Source organism: Pezoporus wallicus, unplaced genomic scaffold (genome assembly GCF_028554395.1).
Source record: "Pezoporus wallicus isolate ANWC-B61680 ecotype Strahan unplaced genomic scaffold, APGP_CSIRO_Pwel_v1 contig_8047, whole genome shotgun sequence".
Classification (NCBI taxonomy): domain Eukaryota; kingdom Metazoa; phylum Chordata; class Aves; order Psittaciformes; family Psittacidae; genus Pezoporus; species Pezoporus wallicus.
The window spans coordinates 1237771-1255327 of NW_026639548.1; the positions used below are offsets into that span (position 1 = coordinate 1237771).

Here is a 17557-nt window from a genome sequence, read left to right on the forward strand (position 1 = left end):
GCACGGAACGCACCGCGGGCAGGGGCGGATCTTCCGGCGGAAACCACCGAGCCCCGCGGGCTAGAGCGCCGCGGTTTCCGGCGAGGCCGCGGCGCGCCGCCCTGCGTAGGGACGAGAAGGGCTGTAGCGGGGCTCGGGCGGCGGAGACGCCGCAGCGGGCATCTTGATTGGGGGCTCGGCGCCATCTTTGTTGCGGGCGGACCGAGCGCCTCAGAGAGCTGTAAGGGCAGCCAGCTGGGGTCGTTTAATTGGTCACATACAGGGAAAAATAATTGTAGTTTAACACTTCGATGCTGAAGAGTCGTAAATTTGCTGGCAGCGGCTAAATAAAACAAACATACCTGCTGTTTCAGGGGCATGCTTTAGAAAGAAAGTTCACACTGAGGCAGGGTAAGGGCCTGTCAGTGGCAGTTCGCACCCTGAGGGGCAGCCCCAGTTTCAGTCAGGAGACTATTAGAACCCAAAACCTGATGCAAACGGGGCAAAAGCAAGCAGTGGACCTTTCTGCACCTTAAAATTGTCCCTTTGCTCTTCATTGCCCCAACAACCACCTCATTTCCTCTTCTACAGTAAGTGGAATCTAGCCAAAAAACAACCACCACCACCAAACAAAAAAAAAAACACCCAACCCCAACCAGCGACAAAAGCATCCAAACAAAAGGTAAAGTGGAAGATCTCATTGATTCCCCAATTGCAGCCACGCTTCCCGTGGCGCTGCACCAGCAGGGCCTGCAGGGCCCATGCTCCCTGCCCCACCGCTCTAACTAGCCTGAGTGCTCATCATGCTCATTCTCATTTCCCCAGGTCCCTGCTTTGTCTTCCCACCTTCTCTGTCCCACTGGGAGCCATCTCGGAGAGCTAAAATGATGCAAAACAAATCACCCCGTCACTCACACATCCCGCTCTCACCTTAGGTCATGAAGTCCCATGGGGTGGCACCATCTCTCCCCATCACAGCCCACAGCTGAGTTACCTCCGGCAGTCGCCCCTCACGCCTGCCCGCCCAGCTGGGCCTGGGTGGTTTCCAGCAGCAGTTGCCTTTCCTCTGCCAGACCTGTCCCAGCAGTTCAAGTCTCTTCCTCACGATCTGCTGAAAGACTTCTTATTCATCAGACTTTCTTCCCTTGATCTGACCCTTGATGGAATCAATCAGAAGGAATGAAAGCAGAAACAGAACACTGGAAACAAAAACATGTGCAATCCTTTGCTTTGATACTCCTACTTGGTTCATAGCCTTGAGCTCTCAGAGTTAGCTTTTCTTTTAACCTTTCCTGGAAGCCCTGTAGATCCCCTTGGCCACATGAACCTAACAGCAGTACCAGAGAGCTGCATGGGATGCCTGATATACGCAAAACTGATCAAATACAAAAGTGTTTTGGATCTGCAGTTGAAACTGATACCTAATGCACCGTATTGCTTCACAGTCCTCAATGGCATCTGCCTTGGTTCAGCAGAAAATGCAGGCACTCATGCAAGTCAAAATTGATGCACATACTTAAGGGCTTTTCATTACTGACCTTAGTCTATAACTCCTCCCTTTGTAATAATGCTGCTGAAAAGAATTGGTTCTTTGAGGCCTGTCTGCATTCCTCCAAAAGGATTTGTCTGTAAAATACCCTGCTTGCTTTCAACTTTGTCCTCACTGAGGACTAGTGTCTTTTACATATTTGAAGAGAGGCACATCAGTGGAAGTTACACTCACTCAAAAGCATTGTCATGGTGCTTCATTTTTATTACTGCTCACAGTGACTTGTAATTGTTATCTCTGAGTGGCAGAGGAAAATAGAAGCACATGGGGGAGGCAACTTAAAGCCTAACAACCAAATCTTTTGTGTAAACCATAGCATTAGCTGAGGGAGGAAGTTGTTTTGTTATATTGTGGCACTGAGAAAACGTATTTTCCAAATATTCCTGCCAGGAGATCCCTCTGCAATCACACCAAGGAATTACTGCACCTTGGTGATAGCACAGTGCAAGCAAATGATTGGTTCAGCTCTTGCAGCTTTCCCATAGTATCCATGTAAAAAGACAGCAAGTGAAACATACAGCTAGCTTAACAAGTCCTGTGTGGATAGGAGACTCAATTAAAATTAAATTATACAACAAATTAGGTTTTAAATGCTGCGCTGCTTAGCCAGACAGACAAATAACAATTAGAGATGTACTGATCTGCTGCTATGTGCAGTTGAACAGCAGACTGCTGTAACTGCTTTCAGTGTACACTGATGACACTTCCCTCCCAGCTCATGGTAGTTTTTATGTGACATTCCAAATAAACCATCCCTCAACAGGCCCATTTTGTACTTGTCATCCTCCTGAGCTGGGCAGAATGGACAGGATCTTTTTCTACAGGCCATCTTTCCCATCTGTTCCATCAGTTAATGTTTCTTTAGCAATATACCTCCCCCTTGTCTTTCTTTCCAGAATCCAGGTCATTCTAGAAGGAATTAGTTTTTCATGTTCTCAGTTGTGTAGATACACATATATTAGATTCGGGGGGGGGGGGATCTATAAATATTATTTATGTATTTATTTTTCCTACCAACTACTGCATGTACCAGCAGTTTCAAAATACTCCATGATGCATAGATGGGTACAAGCCACAAACTGCCACTTCCGATATTGGTTCTAGCAAAAGAAATTCTGGAGTTCCTGATAAAGAACAACACAGAAATCAGTCCAGTTGAAAAGGACCTACAGGCAGCTACTCAAATTCTACTGCAAAGTTTTAATTGTATTGGTATTGCATTAATGTCTGGAGCTCTCTGTCACCCTGTGATAGAGACCTGTGATAGATAACATTCAGAAAGACTGATGCTGTTTAATTTTCTCTGCAATTTTTTTCACCCCTGCTGAAAGCAATATAAAATTCTTAACATCAGATCTGGCAAACACAACATGGAAAACACCTTTCATGATTAAACTAATAATTATGTGTTCTGCATGGAAAATACACTATGTAGACATCATCCTAAACCAGAAAGAGTAATGTTATCATACAGCCATCTTCAGTTGTGGTTTCCTACTCCTGGCTGTTTGTCTGTGGGAAGGAAAAACAGCTTTGTAGTGTAAAAGAAAACATGGAAAGGACAGCCTTTTAGTCAGGCATTTCCAAGTAACTGCTAGCCCAGTCCTGCAGATAATCTGTGTTCCTGCCATGCTGTAAGTGAGAAATGCACTATTAACACAAAGGGTTTTCTGAGTCAAGCAGCCAGCCCCTGATTATTATCTCCTAGAGAAAGGAAGACAGCCAGAGACACCATATGAGAAGGGAACAGGAAAAGAATCATTTATGTCCTTTTTCTTATGCTGTTTATCTAGAGATCCATTTCTGATCACTGCTAGTGTCTGGGAGACTTTTGATCTAGAGGAAACTAGCATGGCAGTTCCTGTGGTGTGACTCTCTCCATATTAGCTCACTGCAAAGCCTTTGAATTACCCGTGAGTTACGAGGTTATGCAGCAATGAGTTTAGGTCAAAAGGAAGGACTCCTGGGAAATTCAGAGGACCTTCTGGGAAAACAAACAAAACCAACACACAAAAAGCATGCATGCTGGAGCTAATGAAACAAAGCAGTTCCCAGGAAAAAGTTCCTTTCAGCCAGGACCACGATTGAGCTTTGTAGCTAGGCCAGAAGGACTAAAGAAGAGATTGCTCTGTGCTCAGCTGACAGAGATCAAAAATAATGCAATTATTACTGAGACTTCACAGGTTAGCTTCTCTGGATGCAGCACTGGCAGACAACATGGCCAGTTCTCTTTGAAACCACATTGTAAATGCAGCCAGGTATTTCCTAAAGAAAGCTATCAGATGACAATAATTAAAACAGCTTGTTGACATTTCTTTTTTGGAAATTGCCAACATCACATTATTTTGTTACATTCAAGTAGAATTTTAAAGCTGTCTAAAATACACGTTTTGGCATTATTTATGTCCTTCTTTTCTTGCAGCCTGGATGGGCAAAGCGGTTTAAATTTTTGCCTTTGGCATTTTTTAGTTTCTGAGCATCAAACTCTGTAGCTAGCTTGCAAGCCCAGCAGATGGCCATTTCTGTCTAACAAAGAAAGCAATTCCACTTAATTAGCAAATTGACGTATTTCTAATAGCCTTAGGTTTTCTAAGACATTGGTTTGGTTTGTAAATCTAGGCACAGCCCTACAGTAAGGTCTTCCCCCATTTTATCTGGCATAAGCCCACCCTAGCCATGAGAGTGAGGAAGTATACTGATTCTTACCTGGCTTGGACCAGGTTCACACAGATTCCTTTAATGGTTCTTCTTGTCATTTATAGGTGACATTCCAAGTTTTCTTTTTGATCATTTAATTCATGATGTTCAAGAAATTCTCCAGCACTTCTTCAGTCACAGTCTTAGATTGACGTGTTTAGTCTGAGGAAGAAAAAAATTGCATGTATTATCTCAGGATGAAAAACTGCCTACAGAAAAATTACATGAATATTTCTGCAGACTCCCTTCTCCATAGATAACTGGGAAAATTTACAGTCTAGTTAAAGAATCAATTTTATCAAAGGGGATTTTTAAAGTATTTCCTTCCTGTAAGTGTTTTCAAATATATTTCCTCCAGGGGGTGCCAAATTAACACCACTGGAAACTAAAAATATATAAATTATCCACGCCAAGGACATAACTGTACATTTCTCTGTAGCTTGAGTGATGCACCCCTCCAGCCTGAGCCAAAGGCACCAGCGTTTAGAGTGAAATTTCTCAGCTCTTCATTTGTGAGTGTCTCTCTTTGCAGTCAGGAACAGTACTGACTGGTCCTACAATTGATGTCATATACATTCTCTGCTAAGTTCAGCTAGGACACATCTCTTGGAAGAGAGCTTTAAGAGTGGCTGAGTGGAGACATACATTTGTCTCAGCCTTTGAAAGAAAGAGACCTTGGGGAGGGAAGAAGTTAGAAGTGCAGTGACAGCTCTATGTAGCTTCAACTGGCTTATGAATAAGGGCAGAAACCTGCACACAACTAAATTGATGTGGAAAAGCTGAAGGAAAAATGATCAGGAGTGTCATCAGGTTTTCTACAGGTCTGCAGGGAATGTCAGCCCCATGTAGGATGTCTGTAAATGTCATTACAGCAGAGCAGAAGTTTCACTGGCTCAGAAAATAGGGAGCTATCACTTAAACCAGACACTTTGCTTTGAACAAGTGACCACTTTACTCTTAGGGAAGTCTATTTGCTACATGAGAAAAATCAATCTAATCACTGTTTCCAGGCAAAGGAGCGAGAGAAAATCATTGAGAAGTAATATAATAAAATATATACCTTTTCCACATTTCACTGCTCACATTTTTCATATACCAAAACAGCAGTTAAAATAATCACACAGTCCAGCTATTCTGGGTCTTTCACCTACCACATTAGAAATATTACTGAAAGAGTGCCTGGTTATCTTCTACTTGACAGTGAAATCTCTGCTGGATAATTATTTAAGTAGAAAACTTCTATAATGCTCCAATAGTAAAAGACAAAAATCCCTAATATATACTTACATGGTCCTCTCAATTGAAAATGTAAGTTTACTTTTCTTACTTTGAGATAAGTATCAAAAGCCAATGCTAGCAGAGAAAACCAACATAATTAATCTGAAGCATCATATAAGCATGGACATCTTCAGAATGGAAAAAAAAAAACCACCCTTAAATATTGTATTAATCTATTATTAAGCAATCTCGCGTCTGGGGCTGTCAGTTAACATTGTATACAGAAGAGATGCTCATTATACCAAAAAATCACCTCACTAAATTCTCAGCTGCACGTACCAGTGCAGTACCATGGCACTCACTGAGAAGCAACTTTGCATCACCTGAAAATATGATCACTTGTCTAGACCAGGCAAAACTTTGCACTGCGGTGGAAGCACAATGAATTCATGGACCAAACGCTTGAATGCTTGAAGTGATTTCTGTGACTATGTAGGGAGCTGTAGCAATTGCTAAAGCTTTCCAAGCCTTCTTCCTGGAAAGCAGGTGCTGAAAGTTATCAGCTCTTCTGGGGGAAGGAGAGCACACTTTGGTGGAGTTTGGGATAAGCAGCTCACCCATCCAGGTACTCTGCCTTGCAGATCCCCTCTCAGGTGAACATCCCTGTAATGCATTGTGTGACTGCTGTACAACAACCCCAGGAAGTACTGGCCCTGGTACAAGGGGGACAGATCCCCTTTTCAAGATGTATATGGAGAAAGGGAATGTAGAGGCAGAAAAGGAAACTGAAGGAAATGGGAATGACAGGCTGAGTACAGTTCCTCCTCCCAAGCTGTTGAGGTACATAGGTCTTTAAATCACAGCCTGATAGAGCAGCAGGCTGAGCAACATAGAGTCAAGATGTTTAATGAGGTTTATTTTTATTTTACATATTGTACAGTGTAATGATCTCTAAATTAACTGGTGTAGATACTGAGCCAGAGACAAGTAGATAAGAATTAGATATCACCTGCAGTACATACCTAGAAGCCTAGTCATTGTTTTTGTAAATGATAGTGTGCCCTAAATTGCATCATCTACTGGCTAGACACTGGGATTAATGGAATATTTTATCCTGTTCTTTGTTTTCTCTCAATGGCATAGTCTAGAGACACATTGGTATTTTTATTTTGCATTACCTTTGGAGATGCAGGCTTGCTCATTAACCTGGTTTAGTTATTGCCTCCTGAGAGAGGGAGGAGTCTGTCTTCTACATCCTGTACAAAAACAAAAGGTCCCATAACATCTTGTCTGTCTTATCATTGGCAGGATTTCAGATCCATCAACTCTGGGGTATAGGACAGCATTTTTTATTTTTTTATTTGATTTATTAAAAATCCCTGCTGTGGATATTAAGAGGAAATCGACAATAATTCAGGAGCAGTAGCTCTGATGAACAGTGAGATGTAAGGTTTCATATTAAAGCCTTAGGAGGCCAAAAAGAAAATTGAAAATCTGGAAGTATCAGCTGATGGGCACTATACTTTCATTATAAAGATCACCAAGCTCTATAAACCTCTTGGCGGGAGGGAAAAGAGTAGAATCAAAATAGTGACCTTGAGATCAGTCTCAGGCTAGGGAATAGTAGGTTTAAAACAGATGCCAACTAAAGAAGAAGAAATGCAAGTTGGATGTCATCTTCAACTTGGACCTTGTTCTGGGCCTTCCTGGTAAAAAAATGTACACAATTATAGTTTCTTCCTGTGTGACAAAAAAGATACATAATATTTTCTTGCCATCCATGCTGGAACTCTTAACTAGGTTCTCTTCACTTTGCATCGCCACTGCTGCATTATTCTCTCCTCTGTTTCTGTTCTTTGATGTCTTGCCTCATTCTTTTTCCTAGCCAGTGCCCTGCTTTGACCAGATCACTTTATATGTACATCCCTGCTTTGACTCACCATTCTCTATTGCAGTAAGGAAAAAGCTATTTGATTCATTTCCAAGACCTGTTTTGACCTTATGCCCATTCAGCCCATCATCTTAAATTCACTTTTAGGAGTCAGAGCTTAAGTCCAATCAGCCACATTGCCAGTCTTTATCAACTCTGTTACATTTTATCACAACTACCATAAGCTTTTTCCCCAAAAACTGCCATTCCTCCAGTATAAAACTGTTCTGTAACAGCTACAGAAATCATCATCCTTCAAAGCTTTTTTCTGCTGATACCTACAAAAGCACCTATCACTGGCTGACTAGATGGCATGCCAAGACCGTAGGCTAATACACTATCTTATGTACTGTTCCATCCACCTATCACTGATACCCACTTGTTATCTCCTGCTGCATGCTTAACTTGGGTGATCTTTGGCATATAGACCCTCCACCTGTTTCACATGTGCTGAATGTCATGTAGCAGAGACATGGTCAATACTGGGGCATGCAGCTGCTAAAGCAGTGTAAATAATTAACAGCAGTCTTTCCTCAGTTCTAAGCTGTTCGATGTTGTTCACCAATAGCAAAGTGATGAGTGGGAGAAGATAACAGTACTCTGATGCTGTATAAATACTAGGGCTAGAAAGGCTAGCAACCTCAGTCTACTATGGTAAGGATGGTGTTGCTTACTAATAGCACTCCGTCAGCCGGGAGAGAGGATTTGGTGGGTTCTAAAGGAGTAGTAGTTCTCATGGTATGGTACATAAAACAATGCCAGGAGAAAGCTGATTTATGAATGGACTTTATCCCACATTTCCTCCTAAACCTGCTCTCAATCTAAAGAAGTCATGCTGTAGACCATTATTTGGGCTAGGCTTAGAGAAGCGAAAAAGCATGTAGCATTTGATAGCTAAAGCTTTGGAGGCAACTGATTATGATTTATGGGGGTGTTGGAACACCCACAGCTCAGCATTCAAAGCCACTAAGACAGCAGGACAACGTGGGTGTTGGTACACCATCACCATGTATTTTTTCATATGTGAATGTTGGTTGCTTAAACACCCTGCATTCAAGTTTGACAGACTGTAAAAGTACTGAAAGTCGTAGTACCCCAAAACATTGGCCTTGATGTTACTCACTTTATGTCATTCTCATCTTTTACAGCAATGTATACATGGAGGAGTAACAGTTCAAAGAGCTCACTTAAATCACTAGTTTCCAGTTTATGGTCTGTAGAGCCTGGCAAGCCCATGGAAAACTTCTAAAGAGTCTGCAAAAAGTGATTGAGAAAAAAGCAAATTCATATGTGCCAGACAGCAGTTGACATATGTGAAATTCCTAAAGGAGTCTGCACTACTGCTGGAAAAATTTTTAGGGGTCCACAAATCAAAATAGGTTGAAAATCCAATGACCTAAATCTTCTGCAAGAGCAAATGGCCTAGAAGTGAAGCAATATGAGAACTTGGCACTAAGAAATAGCATGACAGCTAAGAGGCACAAAATCTCTGCAGCTTCTCACATGTAAATGGAAGCAAGTAGGACAGACACATATCTGTTTAGCTTTTGTAAGTATTTGTTTGGGGATTAGTGTTAAAACAGGCCCAGAAGATAAAAAGGGCAGCCCATCTCAGTGCTAACTAAAGTAACCTTGACTACAGATTACTGCATGCAACAAATCTGGGGACGGATGTGTTCCTTACACAGAGTGGTCATTTCAAAGCCTGAACTTTCAGTAAGTTGGGAAAAAAAAAAAAAAAATCAGACAAGGACAATCCTTATTAAGGCATCAGGTAGTTATTCCAGTAGATTCTCTGAAAATAAGCTTGTTTCTGTGCTAATTTTTCTTCTGGCAGAAGCAATTCGTTCTTGGCCTTTACAAGCTGGTCTTTACATTTGATTCAAAATTGGATTTGGGCCTCTGCGGATATCTGATGTCAGCCTTCCTAATGTAGTGTCAACATGAAGACACAAGGAGATAAAAAGTCAGTTTCACTTAGAGGTTTTTTTTTTCCCAGGGCCTAATCTGGATTTTTCACTCTCTTTCACTTTTGCACCCTGGATCACTGCATCTTCTTGTCTTGAGTCACATTAAGTGGGAGGGCAAGAGTGTGCTTAGCCAGCCTCCTTGGTTTATAGGCAGGGTCACTAACACAGCTGGAACACATACTTATACTTCATGATATCACCTCATAAAATGGTCGCATAGCAGACAAATTTTAAGTGCATATTTGAAAAGCAGAAACTCTGAGGTCAGAGTGGTGTAGACTGGAGGAAGGGTAAATGTAGGCTACAATGAGAAATAATGAGACTCACTTTGCTGGAGGAAATGGACAAACATTAGCATTTCAATAGGGGAGGTCAAACCATTTCATCCAATACAGGATGTAGTTCCCTGTAGACCAAGCTAATACATCCCATAACATCTGTACTCTGTACCACACTTTTAAAATACGATGTCCAAACTGTAGGTTACTCCCCATGAAGAATATTATCCCTCCTGCCCCCCTCCCTGGCCCACCATGCAGTCTGTGCTCATCTGGAACATATGAACTAACCAACTAAGAATGGGACACAAAGGAAAAGAACAAGAACACAGAATATCTCAAAAGCATTAGGAAAACCAGGATGTAGTCACACAGCTCAGGGCTTTCGTAACACACACTGAGGAAGACTGAATTATGATTCATTGAACAACCTTAGTTCTGGTCTTTCCTCACACATCTATGACTTTGCAACAATCAAGATTGTGTTATTCCTTAGGGCAATAATATACATTACTTATTAGACTACAAGTTGATCATTCTTTCAACCAAAACAAGCACTAACAAGGTAATTTCTGGTTTTGCCTGTGAGAGGCTTTAAGTTTATATTCTCTTGCAGAGGATGACAGGGAAGCAAAATGTTTATCTCTTCTTAAGTGACACAGCCTGTGTGTGGGGCTAACTTAGGCCATGACCCCTATGCAAATAACTTGACAGTGAGTAAATGTATGGTACACCAAGTAAGACAAATTAATAATTAAAATCACATGTGACTCTTAAAATGAAGAGTTCCTGTCCAGGCAGACTCATATACTCTTTTCCTAGAAGTGGTAAAATGCTGTGACAAAAACCAACCGACCAACCAACCCAAACCCACAGCAAACAAACAAACCAACAAAACAAAGCAAAACAAAACCCTGCATTTTGCAGCCTGCAGCACTTTTATGGTCTAAATACCTACAGACTCTTACTCTTGTGCCCACCGCCACTGCAAAGCGGAAAATGGAGCTGCTTTGTGCAGTGGCTTTGTCCTGTCTTGCTTAGCATGCTAGATTTCACAGAGGCAGCAGAGAGGACGTTTTGTTCCAAGTCTCATATACAGCCATTGAGACAGGATTTTATGCCACAGGTAAAACACAACCTTTTAGCCATATTGCCCATCTTAAAAAGATAAGGAAAATCCTCACGTTCAGATAAGCAGTAGAGCTGCTCAGTTTTGCAGAAGACTTGTGAATTTTCCTTGATGCTGTTTTCTCCTTTGCTTACATCCATGTCTAATTTAACACCTTCTATTCCACTATTTCCTCAGCAGTCACTGCCCAGCAGCCTTCATCAGCCAAGGTCACATTAAATAGCCGATTGGATTCAGCTGGGTCTTTCTACATTGTAGGAAGAGCAGGCAGGCATTTGAATACAGTTTCTGGGTGTTGGTCTGGATATCCAGATCATTCCCTTGCCAGAAAGAGAAAAAGCAGCATCACATTTTTCATAGTGCTTTTCTTTAATGACATTTCCTTCCTTCCTTCCATTAAGCAAATGTCCAGGGGAGATAAATGAATTGCTTTGTGTATCTGGAGGATCTTTGAAATCCTTGATCCAGGCTAAGTGTGCAAGAATGAGAAAAATAACCAAGGAGCTGAATGGAGGAAGGAGATTTAAATACACCAACTCTCAGATTGCAAAAAAATAATAAAGAGCTAGAAAATGGAGGCATGGCACACAAAAATAACTGAGACACAGGGATACTCCAATACAATGCAGCTGCTAGAGGAGAAAAAAAAAATCCAATGCAAAAGAACCTCATGCATTAAAGGGAGAGCTGATCTTCAGCAATGCTCAGAAATTTTAATACTGATGTGTAAAACTAAACCATGACAGCAGAACAGGCTTATCTGCAAGCGTCACGTTACTTCTCCTGGGATCACTACCTTCCCACTGGTGCTTCTGTCATCTTTTCCCTCCCCGCCTGAATCTCACTTGACCTGAATTCTCATGATTTGACTCCATAATCCTCTGGTTTCCACTGTACGCACACAAAAGATTATTGTACAAAAGCGAATTCCCAGGGCCTTGGGCTTTGCTTTCCATTTAGTTAAAGAATTATCCTACAGTAGTGTAGGTGCTGGGAAACTTGTCCTGTAGATTATTGCCTACGGGGCAAACGCTGAGGAGGCTGCTAACAAGAGAACAGATGTTCAGTGGCTTATGAGCCTGCTGAATGCAAATATCTTCAGCAAGTGCTTGTCAATAAGCCTCTGCCTGAGAATCACAAGCCGTATGGACAAAATTGACTCCCAGTGTAAATGCATGGTCTTAGGCAGAATTATACTGAAGGAGAAGCTGGTCCTTATCTGCACCAGAAGGACAGAGTTCAAAAGCTTGTACAGAAATGGAGACTAAATGTCATGAAAAGTTAATATTTTTACATAAAACCTTGCCTCTTTCCAAGAGAAAATGCAGCTCTGGGATCTGCTATGATACAGGAGTCTTAAAATAAACAGATTTCACTGAGATACTGGTATTAGGGGAAGCAAGATTTTACAGTGACTGGGTCTCTCAAGTTTTGCTTGCTGTGTAAAAGGTTGTTCTGCTTACAGGGCCTCAGTTTCATCCAGTGAATGTTGTTGTGCCAGGCAGCAGCAGTTCAATGGCCTGTGGGTGAAATGTTCTTCCAGTCTTCTGAACACATGCAAACTTTCAGCTCCCAAAGCAGCACATTTGCTCCCCATCGCTTGATGAGTGACCTTCAGCGCATGTACACTTGAGTGATAGCTGAAGAGCAGATTGCAATCAGTTGGTGTTTCTGAGTAGCTTTTTCTTTCTGAGGCCTTTTGGCAGAAGACCAAGATATGCAAGGAGGACACTTGGCCCAAAGCTTTACCCCTTCCAGCCACTTTTCCTGTAGCATGAGCAAGTTGACCTTCCTTTCTACCTCATCTTTGCCATAGCAAAGCTCAGTTGTACCTACACTGCTGGAAAGCCACAAGCTCTTGCTGGTCATAGATTGCCACTTCACTGCTGAAGTTCAACAACTGCCCTCTCTCATCAAGTTGCTTGATATGGTTTCCTGGATCCACTAGTGAATCTAGCTCTCTGTGTCTTTGCCAAGTTCTTTTGCAAAGTTCTCACTTAGGCATGAGAAGGGAAGGTGAGGGAACAGGATCTCTCTTCTATCAATGAGTCCATGAAACCATGAAGGGACTGTTTTTTCTGAGAGTCCTTTGTTACAAGGGCATAACTACAGTCTGAAAAATAAACAAACTAACTCCACCATGTACAACATTTAATCGAGAAGGCTGGCTGGTGAACTGAAACTTAGGACACCTGCGTCAGCTACTGCACTGCTTTATGATGTGGAGGAAATTGTTTTGCTTGCTCACTCCTCTGTCTCATCCCAATCAGATTGCCAGCTCTGCACAGACAAGACTGAGTTTTGTTAAACATGTATACTCTATTGAGCACAGTGAAGCCCTTGTCTCACCTGAGGCTTCTAGGTATTCTTGTAGCACGCAATAATAACACTTAACAGTTCAATCTCTTATGGTGGGAAGTCCCGTCAAAAATATTTAGTACATCCCTTTGTGTATACAAACGTGCTTGGCATGAAAGGATGCCACAGAAAATACTGTAATTACAATCTATTCTTTTGGAGGTAGGCGTTTACTACTGTAATGGGATCACCTCTGGGTGGGAAGCAGCAGCTGTTCCAGACCGCACAGGAACAGCAGCACACTGCCAGGACTGACACGCAGCATCTGCAGCAGGAGCACAGGCAGGACCCAACCTGCTCTGCCTTGCTTCTGCCCCTTCCCCTCTCCCTGCAGGCAAACCGCAGCTGGCAGGGCTGAGCTACAGAGCTGGGCCTGGCCAGGACAGGAAGGTTGACACCCCAATTCTCACCAGAGCTGCCATGGTTTATTAATACATAACCAAAGCTCTCTGCAGCATCTTGATGCTCCTGTGGGCACCTAAGCCCGCACCCCAGCCTGCCCTGCTTAGCTTCTGGGGCAAAGCAGTGCCTCAGCAGCCAGGCTGAGGTTAAGTAGGCAGGAGGTATACCAGCACGCAAACCTCTATGGAAATATATAAATATTAGATATTCAATCACTGCTGAACCTTGCAGCATTTTTACCATGAGATCATTAGTATCTATAATGTTTTGAGCTTAAGCAAAGCTATTTGCCTGTTTCCTGAGTCCTTTAGCATCTGTGGGGCAAAGCAGGATCTACCGCAAAGTTGGGGCTTGGCAGAACAGCGTAGGATTTTCTCCCCCGCCTTCATCGTCCAAAGTGAAGGGAGTTACCGGTTTCAGAGTGAGCGGGGCCCCATGACCTGCACGGGGAGCCCCTGCTCGGCTCCCGGGCCCGGTACTGGAGCGGGATGCGATCCCTGCGCCTGTGCTTGTGCTCCTCGGCACTAGATGGCAATGTGGGTCTTCAGCAGCTGTGGGAAGACAAGCCTTCGGGGAGCCCGGGGGCCTGGGTACCCCTGGGCACCCTGAGCATCCCTCCCCATAACCCTCTCAAGACCTCAGGCGGTCTCCTAGACAAAATGCGGAAAGAAATGCTCCTCAGTGGCTGTCATTGTCCTGTGTCGCCAACAACTGTCTCGTTTCACAAATTGGATTTTATCCATCTCTGGAAATAAAAGCTTCAGCTAGCAGCTAGTGCTGGCTGCAGCACATATTCCTGTGGATGGGGAATCACTGCCCAGCCTAACCTGCTTGTTTCTGGGACCTACAATATCCATTGGAGACAATACAGGACAGGAAATCTCATCTGCAATAATCACAATGTGGCAGCATTACCTTTGTGCCCAAGCTGTTGTGTGCCCAAACACACCCTCAGTTCTTACATGCGGCACTGGTAGGAAAGCACCAGTCTGGTCACCACCAGGAACTGCCAACACTGGCTGTCTTCTGCGGCCTTTCTGCCCAGAAAAGGTTAATACTTCCTTTTCTGAGTATAAAACAACATTTTTGAGAGTTTGTGTCTGGACATTTTAATTACCCATAATCTTGTGACCTTTCTTAAGAAAAACCTTTTTTTCTTAAGAAAAACTGACAGAACCTTTTCTGTTGTTGCCTTTGAATGGAGTTCTGACCATCAGTCATGGGCAGGTTTTTAAGATGAAATTGCAAGATGAATGATTGAGGACACCTGAACTCTGGAACAGAGATGATCTGCCACTAGGTTTCTAGTCTTCTGTTTAGTTTTTACATCTGCCATGCGATGGAACATTTAACATTTCAGTTTCAGTATTAATGGGCTTATCTCCTATCTTACACCTTACCCAGTGGTAGTACGTGTTATATGAGTTGTTTCCTCCAAGCTTGTCATAATTCTGTTGTACTTCTTACAGTTGCCTCCACTTTGTGTTATCTCTGCCGATCACACTGCTAGAATTAACATTTCATGAGCACAAGATTACAGCAGCGATGTGCTCTGCAGTGGCTACAGTGGGCTGTCAGTGCACGCAAGCAAACTCCCCATCCTGATTTGTGCTGCCTGTTGCGCCAGGGACTTACCATTAACTCTGTTGTCATTCCTTGTCTGCTTTAACATGATTGCTTTCAGGGTTTCTCTCTCCAGGAGAACATCTGTGTTTTGGATTAGTTTTCCCTAGACAGATTTACTTACAGTTTTTCCACATTAAATCTCCGTATTTTGTTGCTTTCTAGTCTATCTAGCTCCTTTTTTGGTATTATTCCTCCAGGTGCATTCAGAATCTCCCTATTTAATGGAGTCAGCAAAGTGCTCTGGTATCCCAATTTACTCTTTGTATTAGACTATGAATGAATTACACATTCCTGGATGTCCTTCTGTTACACAGTGCATTCATTTCTCGCAGTCCTTTGTTTACAGTTCATGCTTTTGTCATCTGCATGATTGTGCCAATATCCAAAAGGATTTAAATTACTCTTTCCGTCAGACACATATGAAAAAGCTATAAAACCCAAAATATTTCTCCCAGTTGTTCTGCTTATCAGCCACCTGTTTTATTTTACTAAATATAAGCTTACAGTAACTTCCAGACCACTATTGATTCCTGTTTGAAATGTGTTTGGATATTTAATTTTCACCCTGTTTTCTGTCTGTATAACATCAGTTTTCCATTGCTTAGTTGTAACCGGCAGAAAATATTTCTTGTCCTTTAATTCATGGACATAATACTATAAATATGCCCATAAAAGGAATGAAAAACTTTGAATGGCAGCAGTCATGTCTGACAACAGAATGAAATCAGATGGTGAATGAATTCAGAGTCTGGTTTTCTGCCCTTTGTTTTATCCATGTACCGAATTCAGGGTGAAAGCATATGTAGACTGCATCCCTGAAACACACATCCCATTGTCAGCATTTCTGTAGTTCATCCAAATACGCTTTGGTGTTTTTTTTTTTGACCCTGATACTCTCAGGTCAAATACTATCCAATCTCTCTTGGAGAAATAGCAGAACTGGAGGCTTGGGCTGCCACAGCCCTAAAGCTCACCATTTAAATCAGATGAGAAAACTTACACTGAAGGATATACACACAGCAAAATTGCCAAGAGTGGCTAGCTAGTACATCCCAGTGACTGTCCAGCTTCATTTGACCAAGAAATTAGGAGAGAAGGAGGCTTAGTGCTAACTTGCTGTGCTGCCTGCTGGCAAAGCAATGAATGATGGCTATGCAGCACACTTGCATTATTTTCTACTTCCATGTCCTAGCATTGCTTTCAGTGAAAGCTAATTCCATTTCCCTCTGCTCTTTTCTCAATAGGGAGACAGATCCTGCATCTTATGTTCACTCTTATTCCTGGTAGGTTTGCAATTTGAGCACTGCAGTATGATTTACTCCAAGGACTTGTTATTTCAAGGCATTTCATCGCCCTTTTCTTTTGAACACACTTGAGAAACAACACCCATGTAGTGTATTCTTCTGACGAGTAACAGTAAGAGGATTTTTACCTCTACAACTAGGCTATTGACTGATTAAGTCCTTACAGCAATCACAGCAAAGACCATCCAGTTAGCAATACATCTCCCCTAACTCAGGTACTCCATTGCTTCACTGTCACCTGACATAGCGCCCCCCCCCCAGCCGTTCTGTGGTGAAAATAGACATTTAAATGTTCCTAAGATTCCTTTTTCCATTATTATTTTAAAGCTAAGTGTGGGATCAAGCAGCTCAGTTCCCAGTGCACTCTTGGGAAGATGGGACTGAAGCACTGGTCACACTAATGCCTTCTGCTGACTGCCACAGACTTTGAATACACCCTTCATGTGGGAGAGAAGAGAAATGTGTCTCTGAAGACCTTTCTTAGCCTGATACTGATCTTTGAGGTCATTGTGCTTTAGTTTATGCTCATTCTCTACATCCTCCCACCCTTGCCCCCTTTATCTTTACTGAGGATGATAGCCAAGTGTGGGCACAGTGGGAGTTGAAGATTCACTGTAATCATTTACAATAGCAATTAGCAAATGCTTGTGCTCACCTGAAGCCTCTATGGTGTGACAGAGCATCCTTCAAATCCCAGCCCTGCTCCAGGCTGTACAAAGTCCTGTAGGATCAGGACTCTCAACTCAGCATTGCTGACAGACAGACAAAGACAGAGATAGCAGCCGTATTCAGCCTTATTCAGCTGCGCCTCCTCCTCTTCCCACCTGTGAAGCTTTTGCTGTGTTAGAGCTTAGTGCATTCAGCTGTCTTCCACCTCCACCATTGCTTTGATAACTGATAGCAGGGAAGGTATTACTTAAAGAATCTGGGTGACTGTTAGCAAAATAAACAGGAGATGAAAGATAAGACAGGCTCCTTGATGCGTAATTACCTTAAATGAAGGTCTGTTTGCTAGTACTGTTGTTTTGATGTGCTAAATAGCTTGGTCTTAATGCCCCAGAAGACACTAAAACTAACCTAACCCCCAGTGATGTCACACCAAGATTACAGGGACTGT

General features: G+C 42.5%; 1 long non-coding RNA gene across 2 annotated transcripts; it reads right to left on the reverse strand.

Moving 5' to 3' along the window:
- Nucleotides 1–3228: 3228 nt before the first annotated feature.
- LOC130602261 (uncharacterized) lies at nt 3229–17209 on the reverse strand. Of its 2 annotated transcripts, XR_008972862.1 has the most exons (4): nt 8497–9084; nt 7090–7149; nt 6622–6699; nt 3229–5079 (listed from the first exon to the last, which is right to left on the reverse strand). It is a non-coding gene; the product is annotated as an uncharacterized LOC130602261 (long non-coding RNA). The 2 variants fall into 2 exon arrangements; XR_008972863.1 differs by lacking the exons at nt 7090–7149; nt 8497–9084 and adding an exon at nt 17096–17209.
- Between the last annotated feature and the right edge of the window lie 348 nt (nt 17210–17557).